At 47.1% G+C, this 15,412-nt stretch overlaps 1 protein-coding gene across 6 annotated transcripts in view; it reads left to right on the top strand.

Annotated features, from left to right (window-relative positions):
- ST8SIA5 (ST8 alpha-N-acetyl-neuraminide alpha-2,8-sialyltransferase 5) overlaps positions 1-15,412 on the top strand; it is a 185,726-nt gene that overhangs the window by 154,213 nt on the left and 16,101 nt on the right. The window lies entirely within an intron of this gene.

The following is a 15,412-nucleotide window of genomic DNA, read 5'->3' as shown; positions in this document are numbered from 1 at the left end:
TTCATTACAGTAACTTTTCAGTATTTTGAACAACCTTGGGTAGTTAAGATACTTGTATTGGTATTGTTTGGGAATATTGTTTCGATCTTGTCCAGGGTTAGTAAGCAATTTAAGAATATCATCCAGAGGTCTGCCCCAAGGCCAGATAGTTATGAGTGGCAGGGTGTGTGGAATAGCATGGGCAAATGCCTAGGGCGGTGGGCACCTCCAGTGTTTTGGAACTTCACCCCTGAACAAGTGCTGAATCCGGAAAAATTAGTAGAATATTTGGAAAAAGTATGCTGTGACCCTGGCAATTCTAAGGAGATACAAATCACTGCAATGTGCTGGGGTCTGGCCCATGCCTACCGAGCCCTGTTTAACGCTACTCAGAACCCTCAAGGATCTGGTGACAAAACAACAGGCACTGCGGTTGCTCCAGCCCCCCCACGACAGGCACTCCGGCTGCTCCAGTTCCCCCTGCGACAGGCACTCCGGCTGTTCCGATTCCCCCTGCGACAGGCACTGCGGCTGCTCCGATTCCCCCTGCGACAGGCACTGCGGCTGCAGCTGCACCGAACAACTCTGTTACAAGCATTGCGGTTCAAACAGGGAACGAACCCATGTCAGTATCAGTCGCCCCTATACATAAAAAGAAATCCTGGAAGCGAAAGTCAGCTCGTTTAGAAAGGGAAGATGAAGGAGCAGGGCCATCACAGGGAGAGGGAGAGGAAGAGGAAGAGGAAGAACTCGTAAATGAGACCGAAACCACCCGATCCCTATCCCTGAGTGAGCTGCGAGATATGCGAAAAGATTTCAGCCGTCATCCAGGGGAGCACATTGTCACCTGGCTGCTCCGATGCTGGGATAGCGGGGCCAGTAGCCTGGAATTAGAGGGTAAGGAAGCCAAGCAGCTGGGATCCCTTTCTAGGGAAGGGGGCACTGACAAAGCGATTGGAAAAGGGTCACCAGCCCTCAGCCTCTGGAGGCGACTCCTGTCAGCTATAAGAGAAAGATATCCCTTCAAGGAAGATGTTGTATACCGCTCCAGGAAATGGACCACCATGGAGAAAGGTATCCAGTACCTGAGGGAATTAGCTGTGCTGGAAGTGATTTATGGTGACCTGAACAACGTGTGGTCACCCATAGATCCAGATGAGGTCCAGTGCACAAGACCCATGTGGCGGAAGTTGGTATGAAACGCGCCACCGTCGTGTGCCAACTCACTGGCAATACTGACCTGGAAAGATCGAGACGGTCCAACAGTGAATGAAGCTGCTAGTAACCTCCGAGAATATGAAGAAAGTATCTCTTCCTCCTTTGTCTCAGCTGTGCGGGAACTGTCCCAGGAGTTCAAACGGTTCAAAGAGGATTTGTCCTACTCCCTACCTATACAGACCAGTGTCTCAGCTATTAGGAGTCAGCGTTCTTCTGCTCAAGAGAGAGGATATAGAGGGTACACACCACGGGGCACCCTATGGTTTTACTTGCGTGACCACGGAGAGGACATGAGGAAGTGGGATGGAAAACCTACCTCAACCCTAGAGGCACGGGTACGTGAGTTGCAAGGAAAAACAATCGCCAAAGGGAGTTCTTCCAGGAAAATTGCTGCTCCGGTTTCCAGTGGACAGTTCCCCAGACAGAGTAAGAGGGCTGATTTTACTCCTGATTTTAATGAAGAAATTCCTGACTCATATACACAAGAAAAGGGTAATGAATATTATGACCAGGATTAGGGCGGCCCTGCCTCCAGCCAGGTGGAGGAAAGGGACAACCGGGTTTACTGGACTGTGTGGATTCGATGGCCTGGCACATCAGACCCACAGGAGTATAAGGCTCTAGTAGACACCGGTGCACAGTGTCCCCTAATGCCATCAAGCTATACAGGGGCAGAACCCATCTGTATTTGTGGAGTGACAGGGGGATCCCAACAACTGACTGTATTGGAGGCTGAAGTGAGCCTAACTGGGAATGAGTGGCAAAAGCACCCCATTGTGACTGGCCCAGAGGCTCCGTGCATCCTTGGCATAGACTACCTCAGGAGAGGGTATTTCAAGGACCCAAAAGGGTACCGGTGGGCTTTTGGTATAGCTGCCTTGGAGACGGAGGAAATTAAACAGCTGTCTACCTTGCCTGGTCTTTCAGAGGACCCTTCTGTTGTGGGGTTGCTGAGGGTTGAAGAACAACAGGTGCCAATTGCTACCACAACAGTGCACCGGAGGCAATATCGCACCAACCGAGACTCTCTGATTGCCATCCATGAGCTGATTTGTTGCCTGGAGAGCCAAGGAGTGATCAGTAAGACTCGTTCACCTTTTAACAGTCCTATATGGCCAGTGAGAAAGTCTAATGGAGAGTGGAGACTAACAGTAGACTATCGTGGCCTGAAGGAAGTCACGCCGCCACTGAGTGCTGCCGTGCCGGACATGCTGGAACTGCAATACGAACTGGAGTCAAAAGCAGCCAAATGGTATGCTACAAATGATATTGCTAATGCGTTTTTCTCAATCCCTTTGGCAGCAGAGTGCAGGCCACAGTTTGCTTTCACTTGGAGGGGCGTTCAGTACACCTGGAATCGACTGCCCCAGGGGTGGAAACACAGCCCTACCATTTGCCATGGACTGATCCAGACTGCATTGGAACAGGGTGAAGCTCCAGAGCATCTGCAATATATTGATGACATTATCGTGTGGGGCAATACAGCAGAGGAAGTTTTTGAGAAAGGGAAGAAAATAGTCCAGATCCTCCTGAAAGCCGGCTTTGCCATAAAACAAAGTAAGGTCAAGGGACCTGCACAGGAAATCCAGTTTTTAGGAATAAGATGGCAAGATGGACGCCGTCAGATCGCAATGGATGTGATCAACAAAATAACAGCCATGTCTCCACCAACTAGCAAAAAGGAAACACAAGCTTTCTCAGGCATTGTGGGTTTTTGGAGAATGCATATTCCAAATTACAGTCTGATCGTAAGCCCTCTCTACCAAGTGACCTGGAAGAAGAATGATTTCCAATGGGGCCCTGAGCAACGACAAGCCTTTGAACAAATTAAACGAGAGATAGTTCATGCAGTAGCCCTTGGGCCAGTCCGGGCAGGGCAAGACGTAAAAAATGTGCTCTACACCACAGCCGGGGAGAATGGCCCTACCTGGAGCCTCTGGAAGAAAGCACCCAGGGAGACTCGAGGTCGACCCTTAGGGTTTTGGAGTCGGGGATACAGAGGATCCGAGGCCTGCTATACTCCAACTGAAAAAGAGATATTGGCAGCATATGAAGGGGTTTGAGCTGCTTCAGAAGTGGTTGGTACTGAAGCACAACTCCTCTTGGCACCTCGACTGCCGGTGCTGGGTTGGATGTTCAAAGGGAGGGTCCCCTCTACACATCATGCAAGTGATGCTACGTGGAGTGAGTGGGTTGCACTGATCACACAACGGGCTCGGATAGGAAACCCCAATCGCCCAGGAATCTTGGAAGTAATTATGGACTGGCCAGAAGGCAAAGATTTCGGAATATCGCCAGAGGAGGAGGTGATGCATGCTGAGGAGGCCCCCCTGTACAATAAACAACCAGAAAATGAGAAGCAATATGCCCTGTTCACTGATGGGTCCTGTCGTATTGGAGGAAAGCATCGGAGGTGGAAGGCTGCTGTATGGAGTCCTATACAACAAGTGGTAGAAACTGCTGAAGGAGATGGTGAATCAAGCCAATTTGCAGAAGTTAAAGCCATTCAGCTGGCTTTAGACATTGCTGAACGAGAAAAGTGGCCAGTGATCTATCTCTATACTGATTCATGGATGGTGGCAAATGCCCTGTGGGGGTGGTTACAGCAATGGAAGCAGAACAATTGGCAGCGCAGAGGCAAACCCATCTGGGCTGCAGCATTGTGGCAAGATATTGCTGCCCGAGTAGAGAACCTGGTTGTAAAAGTACGTCACGTAGATGCTCACGTACCCAAGAGTCAGGCCACTGAGGAACATCAAAACAACCAGCAGGTGGATCAGGCTGCTAAGATTGAAGAGGCTCAAGTGGATCTGGACTGGCAACATAAGGGTGAATTATTTATAGCTGAGTGGGCCCATGACACCTCAGGCCATCAAGGAAGAGATGCAACATAGAGATGGGCTCGTGATCGAGGGGTGGACTTGACCATGGACACTATTGCACAGGTTACCCATGAATGTGAAACATGCGCTGCAATTAAACAAGCCAAGTGGTTAAAGCCTCTGTGGTATGGAGGGCGATGGCTGAAATATAAATAGGGGGAGGCCTGGCAGATCGATTCTATCACACTCCCACAAACCCGCCAAGGCAAGCACTATGTGCTCACCATGGTGGAAGCAACCACCGGATGCCTGTAAACGTATCCTGTGCCCCATGCCACTGCCCGGAACGCTATCCTGGGCCTTGAAAAGCAAGTCCTATGGCGACATGGCACCCCAGAGAGAACTGAGTCAGACAACGGGACTCATTTGTGAAACAACCTCATAGACACCTGGGCCAAAGAGCATGGCATTGAGTGGGTATATCACATCCCCTATCATGCACCAGCCTCTGGGAAAATCGAACGATACAATGTGCTGTTAAAGACTACACTGCAAGCAATGGGTGGTGGGACATTCAAACATTGGGATACACATTTAGCAAAGGCCACCTGGTTAGTCAACACTAGGGGATCTGTCATTCGAGCTGGCCCTGCCCAATCAAAACTTTTACGCACTGTCGAAGGGGATAAGGTCCCTGTAGTGCACATAAAAAACATGCTGGGGAAGACAGTCTGGGTTACTCCTGCCTCGGGCAAAGGCAAGCCCATTCGTGGGATTGCTTTTGCTCAAGGACCCGGGTGCACTTGGTGGGTAATGCGAAAGGATGGGGAAGTCAGATGTGTACCTCAAGGGGATTTGATTTTGGGTGAGAATAGCCACTGAACTAGATGGTATGATGTTAACTGCTATATAATCTGTGTGTCATCACTTGTATGATTACTATACACCATATCAATGGTATTTCAATAAGGATCACCCAGATTAGTGAAGAATGAACTTTGATGAAAGCAAGCAAAGTGCAGTGGTGATGGAACCAGAACTGGCTTCAGCATGCAACAACCCAACACCACACACCATCTCTTCTGCCATGAAGGACTATTATGACAGATGGAGCCCAAAGTCATGGACTAAATGAACTTAATAAACATTTTAGAAGGATGGCCCATAGACCAAGGGAATGATAACTGTGTGTACATATATAGATATACATACCAAGAGACAGGAAAAGTGGTGGTGATTAATTGTATTAGAAAAGGTAGAACCTGGGCATGACGTAGATGGTATAGAATAAGGGGTGGATACTGTCCTGGTTTCGGCTGGGATAGAGTTAATTTTCTTCCTAGTAGCTGGTATAGTGCTGTGCTTTGGATTTTAGTATAAGAATAATATTGATAACACGCTGATGTTTTGGCTGTCGCTAAGCGGTGTTTACATTGGTCAAGGATTCTTCCCCCCCTTCAGCTCCCCATGCTCTGCCAGGTGCCCAAGAAATGGGAGGGGGCACAGCCAGGATAGTTGATCCAAACTGACCAAAGGGCTATTCCATACCATATGACGTCATGCCCAGTATATAAACTGGGGGGAGTTGGCCGGGGGGTAGCGATCACTGCTCGGGGACTGGCTGGGCGTCGGTCGGCGGGTGGTGAGCGGTTGTATTTTTTTTTTTATATATATATTTTCCCTTTTTTCCCCTCCCTTGGGTTTTGTTCCTCTCTCTCTCTCTCATTGTTTTTTTTCCCTCTCATTATAATTCATTATTATTATTACTATTATTTTGTTCCAATTATTAAACTGTTCTTATCTCAACCCACGAGTTTTCTTACTTTTGCTCTTTCGCTTCTCTCCCCCATCCCACTGGGGGGGGGGGGGGGAGTGAGCGAGCGGCTGCGTGGTGCTTGGCTGCCGGCTGGGGCTAAACCACGACAGTAAAGCAAAAGCCACACACGCAAGTGAAGCAAAGCAAGGAATTCCTTCACTACTTCCCACGGTCCCACTACTTCCCATTCACTACTTCACATAGCCCCATACCAGCCACTATAAAGAAAATTAACTCTATCTCAGCTGAAACCAGGACATGGACATAGAGCAGTGAGTCATGTGTAGTGCCCGGTACCCTGGGAAAATGCAATCCCACATGCAACTGTGTGGTTTGTTGTGATTTGGTTGTAGTTGTGTTCCCTATTGTAAAGAATCATGCATTCTTGTGTTGGTTTTCCTGTAGACTTGTGACCTTTGAGGGATAAAAGTTATTTAGATTTCAGCAGGGGAAGCGAAGGCAATGCAGGGAGAGGACATTCTGGCGGTGACGTATCAACTCTGTTTTATGGATATAAAACATGACTGTCATTCGTGTAAAGCTGAAACACAGCCCTTTTCCATAGCAAAAGTAGTAGCGTAGTCATGTTTGTCACTTGTCACTAATCAAGAGCATAAATCAAGATAAACTGCACTGCACCCTTGCTCCTTAGCTGGATATCAGACTGAGGAAGATGATGGGGAGGACAGTTTCCATTTGTGCTAATTAAGCTTTTTGACAGGCAAATATATCTTCATTCACAGGGAACTACATGGTTTAGAGTGGGAGTTAATAGGCAGAAGCAGCACTCAGAGCCCAGGGAGTGGGTGAAACTGATGCTTCCTCTGGGAGAGTGCGGGGGGCTGGTCTCTAAACACTCCCAGCAGGACCAGACCCTGCCAAGCGGAGGAGCTGGGTTTAAAGGACATCCATGGGGGTTGAGGGAACCCATGTTCCTTGTGCTAGAGCCCGGTGTTGTGCAAAAGCTGTATTCTGGAAAAGTAAAACGTGAAGCACTTCTGTGGGAAGAGGTTGGCCGGTGTTCCAGGGAGCTGCCTCTGATAATTTGCCTCAGTGTCTGTAGCAGGAGGGGGATTGCTGTGAAGCAAATAAATAGCATGAACACTCCTCGGAGAAAGAGAGGAAACATTTTTTTTTTTTTTTTAGTCTATCGATCAGATACTGTCTTGCAAATTCCTTAATGCTGTTGTAGCATCATTAATACTTGCAACCTAAGTGCTGCAGCATCAGTAGCACTAACACTAAGGAGGCTTAGTGTCCGGCTGTCTGCTTCAGATGTGGTTCAGGGCTTATGAATGACAGCCCAGATGATGATTATTCACTGGCTCAGGCACACTGAGTTAGTTTCAATCGAGCTCACCCCGTGGCTAGTAGCATCTTCTCTCCACGCGGTGCAGAAGTGACACCGCCATTGGTGTCCCCTGCCTTTGCTGCAGGAGGCACGTGTCCCATCGGCCACATGTCATCCAGCCTGTTTCATGGGTCCTCCCTCTGCACTTCCACAAAGTGCCAAATGGTGAATTCAACACTCCCAGTGACTCTGCTGGAAAAGCTGGAGCTATTGTGAGAGTTAGAGACTTGCAGGACAGTCCTGTGCTTTTCGAAGCTGTAGGCTAATAGAATAACTCTCCTACTGAAACAAAATTCGTGGAGACTACCCTTTAAAATCCAAATCTCCCAACAGGTGAATTGGAGTTTCAGAGTGTTCCCGAAATAAAACTCAATAGCAACGGAGTTACTATTAAGCAGGCATCCTTTATTACAGCGCTGGGCAGCACTGGGGATCGCTCCACCATAAGTGCTCCGACAAACAAGCAAGATCGCAGAGGTTATATGTTGCAAAATCATACATATTCATAAGATTAATTTATATAAACATGAGATTTCTTGGAACTCATTAATATATGTAAATGTCCCTGACGCATGCGTACTTAAGTCCTTAGGTGGTCGTTAGGGATCCTCTGGTGGTCGTTGGAGGAAGTCAGTAGTCTTCATCACTCTGACCGCTGACTGAACTTTGTCTTTACGCATGCTCAGTCCATCTTTGTCTTGCTCATACCTTCCTTGCATATCCAAAACCAGGTGGTTCTTGTGTAGTTTCTCCTTATCAGCCCTTTCCAGGGACACAGGGCCTGAAGAATTCCTTTTTATCTATCTACATTGCAACTATCTCAGCTAACCAAGGATTTAACACAGGCAAAGCATTCTTACTCTAATGATTAGGTCAAATAAAGAATGCTCGTTAGCAATTCTACTATCTAAGCTTCCTTACTTAAGGCCAACAATACTGGCAAGCTAGGCCAAATTATCTGCGAACGGGAAACTAAAAGGAAACATTGAGCACCCAAGATATTTACAACATTTCTTTTTGTCTTTGGGGATTTTAGCTCTTTTCACTACAAATGCAGTGCTGCCTCATGGATTTCATTTCAGATCCAGAAGTGGTTTATTTTTACCTAATCCTTTCCTCCTTACCCTTCTGCCTCTTTGGTAACACATCCTTTTTCATTTCTATTTTTGGTTTGTGGATTGGGTAAACAGGCAATGATCAAAGGGAATCTCTGGGACTCAGGAAAATTCATCTCTGTTTCATAAAATGACATCTTTGTCTTTTATGAAAGCCAGCTTTCCCCTGCTGTGGCATTCCCATGTGATAGCATGTGCTGTTTGACATCTGAGCTGCAGTTCTCTAACTTAGAAGCAGAGCCAGAAGTGCACGGGAAAGATAAAAATACATGTTAATCTAGATTTTTGCCATTCTTATCTGTCCTAAGACACATACAAGGTACTGAAATCCAGTGTTAGGTGAAAGGCGAGGATGAGGCTGATGATAGCCATTGCTATCCCACTTATGCCCAAAGCGGTAGGAGTGGTGTGTAACATGCTGTGTTGCGTGGGGATGTATACCTGCCTCTAGCTATTGTGTAGAACATGCACGTTCGGGGTCCCAGTCTTGTCTGACTCAAAGAACCAAAGTATAGAATGGATACTGCAAAATACAGTAAGAAAAATGAGTATTGCAAAATGACGAAAAAGTTGTCTGGACTGTGTCGTGGTTTAGCTTCAGTCCGTAACTAAGCACCATGCAGCCGCTCGCTCACCCTCCCCCCCAGTGGGATGGGGGAGAGAATCGGAAGAGCAAAAGTAAGAAAACTCGTGGGTTGAGATAAGAACAGTTTAATAATTGGAACACACACACACAAAAAATTGTAATGAAAAGGAAAACAACAAGAGAGCGAGAGAGGAACAAAACCCAGGGGAAAAAACAAGTGATACAACTGCTCACCACCCGCCGACCGACGCCCAGCCAGTCCCCGAGCAGCGATTGCTACCCCCCTGGCAAACTGCCCCCAGCTTTATATGCTGAGCATGACGTCATATGGTATGGAATAGCATTTGGTCAGTTTGGATCAACTATCCTGGCTGTGTCCCCTCCCAGTTTCTTGTGCACCTGGCAGAGCATGGGAAGCTGAAAAGTACTTGACCAGTGTGAACACCACTTAGCAACAGCCAAAACATCAGTGTGTTATCAATATTATTCTGTCGTGGTTTAGCCCCAGACGGCAACTAAGCACCACACAGCCGCTCGCTCACTCCCCCCACGGTGGGATGGGGAAGAGAATCGGAAGAGTAAAAGTGAGAACACTCGTGGGTTGAGATAAGGACTGTTTAATAGGGAACGCAAAAGCCGCGCGCGCGAGCAAAGCGAAGCAAGGAATTCATTCACTACTTCCCATGGGCAGGCAGGTGTCCAGCCATCTCCAGGAAAGCAGGGCTCCCTCACGCGTAATGGTTACTTGGGAAGACAAACACCATCACTCCGAATGTCCCCCCCTTCCTTCTTCTTCCCCAGCTTTATATACTGAGCATGACGTCATATGGTATGGAATAGCCCTTTGGTCAGTTTGGATCAACAATCCTGGCTGTCTCCCCTCCCAGCTTCTTGGGCACCTGGCAGAGCATGGGAAGCTGGGAAAAAAAGTCCTTGACAAGTGTAAATACCACTTAGCAACAGCCAAAACATCAGCGTGTTATCAATATTACCAAAACCCAAAACACAGCGCTACACCAGCCACTAGGAAGGAAATCAACTCTATCCCAGCTGAAACCAGGACATACTAAAACCCAAAACACAGCACTATACCAGCTACTAGGAAGAAAATTAACTCTATCCCAGCTGAAACCAGGACAGCATCCACCCCTTATTCTATACCATCTACGTCATGCCCAGGTTCTACCCTTTCTAATACATTCCAATTAATCACCACCACTTTCCCTGTCTTTTGATATATACACACAGCTATCATTCCCTTGGTCTATGGGCCATCCCTCTAAAATGTCTGTTGAGGTCATTTAGTCCATGACTTTGGGTTCCATCTGTCATAACAGTCCTTCAGGGCAGGAGAGATGGTGTGTGGTGTTGGGTTGTTGCATGCTGAAGCCAGTTCTGGTTCCATCACCACTGCACTTTGCTTGCTTTCATCAAAGTTCATTCTTCATTAATCTGGGAGATTCTCACTGAAATACCATTGATATGGCATATAGCCACCATAAAAGAGATGACATACAGTATTATATAGCAATTACCATCATACCATTTAGTTCATTGGCTATTCTCACCCAAAATCAAATCCCCTTGAGGTACACATCTGACTTGCCCATCCTCTCGCATTACCCACCAAGTGCACCCGGGTCCTTGAGCAAAAGCAATCCCACGAATGGGCTTGCCTTTGCCCGAGGCAGGAGTAACCCAGACTGTCTTCCCCAGCATGTTTTTTATGTGCACTACAGGGACCTTATCCCCTTCTACAGTGCATAAAAGTTTTGATTGGGCAGGGCCAGCTCGATTGACAGATCCCCTAGTGTTGACTAACCAGGTGGCCTTTGCTAAATATGTATCCCAATGTTTGAATGTCTCACCACCCATTGCTTGCAGTGTAGTCTTTAACAGCACATTGTATCGTTCGATTTTCCCAGAGGCTGGTGCATGATAGGGGATGTGATATACCCACTCAATGCCATGCTCTTTGGCCCAGGTGTCTATGAGGTTGTTTCACAAATGAGTCCCATTGTCTGACTCAATTCTCTCTGGGGTGCCATGTCGCCATAGGACTTGCATTTCACGGCCCAGGATAGTGTTCCGGGCGGTGGCATGGGGCACAGGATATGTTTCCAGCCATCCGGTGGTTGCTTCCACCATTGTAAGCACATAGCGCTTGCCTTGGCGGGTTTGTGGGAGCGTGATAGAATCGATCTGCCAGGCCTCCCCCTATTTATATTTCAGCCATTGCCCTCCATACCACAGAGGCTTTAACCGCTTGGCTTGTTTAATTGCAGCGCATGTTTCACATTCATGGGTAACCTGTGCAATAGTGTCCATGGTCAAGTCCACCCCTCGATCACGAGCCCATCTCTATGTTGCATCTCTTCCTTGATGGCCTGAGGGGTCATGGGCCCACCCAGCTATAAATATTTCACCCTTATGTTGCCAGTCCAGATCCACCTGAGCCTCTTCAATCTTAGCAGCCTGATCCACCTGCTGGTTGTTTTGATGTTCCTCAGTGGCCTGACTCTTGGGTACATGAGCATCTACGTGACGTACTTTGACAAGCAGGTTCTCTACCCGGGCAGCAATATCTTGCCACAATGCTGCAGCCCAGATGGGTTTGCCTCTGCGCTGCCAATTGTTCTGCTTCCATTGCTGTAACCACCCCCACAGGGCATTTGCCACCATCCATGAGTCAGTACAGAGATAGAGCACTGGCCACTTTTCTCATTCAGCAATGTCTAAAGCCAGCTGGATGGCCTTCACTTCTGCAAATTGGCTCGATTCACCTTCTGCTTCAGCAGTTTCTACCACTTGTCGTATAGGACTCCATACAGCAGCTTTCCATCTCCGATGTTTTCCTACAATACGACAGGACCCATCAGTGAACAGGGCATATTGCTTCTCATTTTCTGGTAGTTTATTGTACAGGGGGGCCTCCTCAGCACGCATCACCTCCTCCTCTGGCGATGTTCCGAAATCTTTGCCTTCTGGCCAGTCCATAATTACTTCCAAGATTCCTGGGCGATTGGGGTTTCCTATCCGAGCCCGTTGTGTGATCAGTGCAACCCACTCACTCCACGTAGCATCAGTTGCATGATGTGTAGAGGGGACCCTCCCTTTGAACATCCAGCCCAGCACCAGCAGTCGGGGTGCCAAGAGGAGTTGTGCTTCAGTACCAACCACTTCTGAAGCAGCTCAAACCCCTTCATATGCTGCCAATATCTCTTTTTCAGTTGGAGTATAGCAGGCCTCGGATCCTCTGTATCCCCGACTCCAAAACCCCAGGGGTTGACCTCGAGTCTCCCCTGGTGCTTTCTTCCAGAGGCTCCAGGTAGGGCCATTCTCCCCGGCTGCGGTGTAGAGCACATTTTTTACGTCTTGCCCTGCCCGGACTGGCCCAAGGGCTACTGCATGAACTATCTCCCGTTTAATTTGTTCAAAGGCTTGTCATTGCTCAGGGCCCCATTTAAAATCGTTCTTCTTCCGGGTCACTTGGTAGAGAGGGCTTACGATCAGACTGTAGTTTGGAATATGCATTCTCCAAAAACCCACAATGCCTGAGAAAGCTTGTGTTTCCTTTTTGCTAGTTGGTGGAGACATGGCTGTTGTTTTGTTTATCACATCCATTGGGATCTGACGATGTCCATCTTGCCATTTTATTCCTAGAAACTGGATCTCCTGTGCAGGTCCCTTGACCTTACTTTGTTTTATGGCAAAACCTGCTTTCAGGAGGATCTGGACTATTTTCTTCCCTTTCTCAAAAACTTCCTCTGCTGTATTGCCCCACACGACAATGTCATCTATGTATTGCAGATGTTCTGGAGCTTCACCCTGTTCCAGTGCAGTCTGGATCAGTCCATGGCAAATGGTGGGGCTGTGTTTCCACCCCTGGGGCAATCGATTCCAAGTGTACTGAACGCCCCTCCAAGTGAAAGCAAACTGTGGCCTGCACTCTGCTGCCAAAGGGATTCAGAAAAACTTATGAGCAATATCATTTGTAGTATACCACTTGTCTGCTTTTGGCTCCAGTTCGTATTTAAGTTCCAGCATGTCTGGCATGGCAGCGCTCAGCGGCGGCGTGACTTCATTCAGTCCACGATAGTCTACTGTTAGTCTCCACTCTCCATTAGACTTTTGCACTGGCCATATAGGACTGTTAAAAGGTGAACGAGTCTTGCTGATCACTCCTTGGCTCTCCAGGCAACAAATCAGCTTATGGATGGCAATCAGCGAGTCTCGGTTGGTGCGATATTGCTGCCAGTGCACCATTGGTGTAGCAATTGGCACCTGTTGTTCTTCAACCCTCAGCAGCCCCACAACAGAAGGGTCCTCCGAAAGACTGGGCAGGGTGGACAGCTGTTTAATTTCCTCCATCTCCAAGGCAGTGTCGTGGTTTAACCTCGGCCGGCAACTAAGCACCACACAGCCACTCGCTCACTCACCCCTGGTAGGATGGGGGAGAGAATCAGAAGGGTAAAAGTGAGAACACTCGTGGGTTGAGATAAAGACAGTTTAATTGGTAAAGCAAAAGCCGCGCACACAAGCAAAGCAAAGCAAGGAATTCATTCACTACTTCCCATGGGCAGGCAGGTGTCCAGCCATCTCCAGGAAAGCAGGGCTCCATCACGCGTAATGGTTACTTGGGAAGACAAACGCCATTACTCCGAATGTCCCCCCCTTTCCTTCTTCTTCCCCCAGCTTTATATGCTGAGCATGACATCATATGGTATGGAATAGCCCTTTGGCCAGTTTGGATCAACTATCCTGGCTGTGCCCCCTCCCAGTTTCTTGTGCGCCTGGCAGAGCATGGGACGCTGAAAAGTCCTTGCCCAGTGTAAACACCGCTTAGCAACAGCCAAAACATCAGCGTGTTATCAGTATTATTCTCATACTAAATCCAAAACACAACACTATATTAGCTACTAGATAGAAAATTAACTCTATCCCAGCCGAAACCAGGACAACTGGTAGCCAGAGGGGACTCCTTTACCCCTGTAAAATTCTGTGACCAGCAAGAAGTCCTATCGTGTTCGCTCCACAGAGAGAAATTTCAGTTTAGTTTTTCGAAATTTATCTGGAGTACATCCACACAGGGCTCTGGCCTGGTGCAACCAGGGGAGCTCTTAATCCAATTTCAATTGGAGCAGCTTTCAAAATACTCAAGTTGCTCAGCTCCAGCTCAACAAGCCAAGCACGCAGGAGATGTGCCAGTGCAATGGATTTCAGCTACTCTTTAGTAAAGGCTGAATGTCCAGGTGAACAATTGAGTTGGAAGGAGAGCCCAAGCCTTTTGGTGAGAGATCAGATGAAGGTTCGTGTTACATGAACTTTACCTCCCTTCTGGAGGCTGAGGAAGTCTTTTCCCAGATTTGTGACTGATTATGGAGCACTTTAAATACATAATTTCCTCTGCAAAACTCATAAAAATATATTTGTTGCCTTGAAGACTATGCAAACACAATTCCCAATAGTCACATTTTTTTAAAGACTGCTGAGGTATTGTTTTTTTCTGACAGTAATCAGTTTACTTCTTTATTAGGAATTTGTGATGTTCTCCTGCCAACTTCTAGGCATGGACTTCTTCCTTTCAGTCTCAAGGTTTTTGCCTCTCACTGGATCACAGAAATGATTGGTTTGGGATTTGGCAAAGCTGAGGTGGTGAAAACCTCAGGGAGAGGTGAAGGAGACACATCCTAAAGCAGCATTTTACAGGATAGTAACGTTCCCAGTTGGTAGCAGATTGCTTTGGGAAGCTCTTGGGCTTTTTCCAGTTGCATACTATATTCCCTTTCTCCCTTCTGTAGGTTTGTCTCTTCCCTGCTTTATCAGATTGATTTCTGGATGTACTTACAAGGCAAAATTCAGAAGCTGTTTGGTTTTAGATGCTTCTGGCCTTTGGAGGTCCTGTTGGAGATACCTGGAGATGTTATTTTCTGGACTCTCTCCGTTCCTGCAGTTCCCCTGGGAGGTGTGAATGCTTAGCACTTCTCCAGAACAGATCAAACTTTGGATCCCCTAAAATTTTGATATTAACTGTAAACATGAACTACTAAGGAAACTAACAAGGCCTTCCTGCTTAAGGGTTAAATATTCAGAACTGAACAGACATTCGGGTCAAACAGGAATTTTGATGTTATTTAAAAATGACACAAACCCATAATATTACATTTCCAATGATGGTTTAAATAAAGCTCTTCCAGGAATCTTGTATTTTTCTTTCATATTGAAAATTCAAAAGATAGTTTGGAGTTAGTCTCATGAATTCTGAGATTTTAAAGGATCCATCAAAATAACTTGCTCTAGCCTTGGTCATAATACCTATTCCTCCAGGTCGTCTCCTCATATTTCTTCATTATGCTCATAACTGCTGTATGGGTATGCACAGTTCTTAGGTATTAGGTTTTAATATAGACTTCTAATGATAAGTGGTGAAACTGATACAGAGCTTGGTTTAAACTCTAAATCTTTTTTGTCATTTCAATACAGTCTCATTGAATTCACTGGACAGCCTGGGCTTTCTCTGGCCCC

This window comes from Mycteria americana (genome assembly GCF_035582795.1).
Source record: "Mycteria americana isolate JAX WOST 10 ecotype Jacksonville Zoo and Gardens chromosome Z unlocalized genomic scaffold, USCA_MyAme_1.0 Scaffold_18, whole genome shotgun sequence".
In the NCBI taxonomy this organism is placed as follows: domain Eukaryota; kingdom Metazoa; phylum Chordata; class Aves; order Ciconiiformes; family Ciconiidae; genus Mycteria; species Mycteria americana.
The sequence above is the reverse complement of the archived record's forward strand: the minus strand, read 5'-3'. Positions and strand labels throughout refer to the sequence as shown.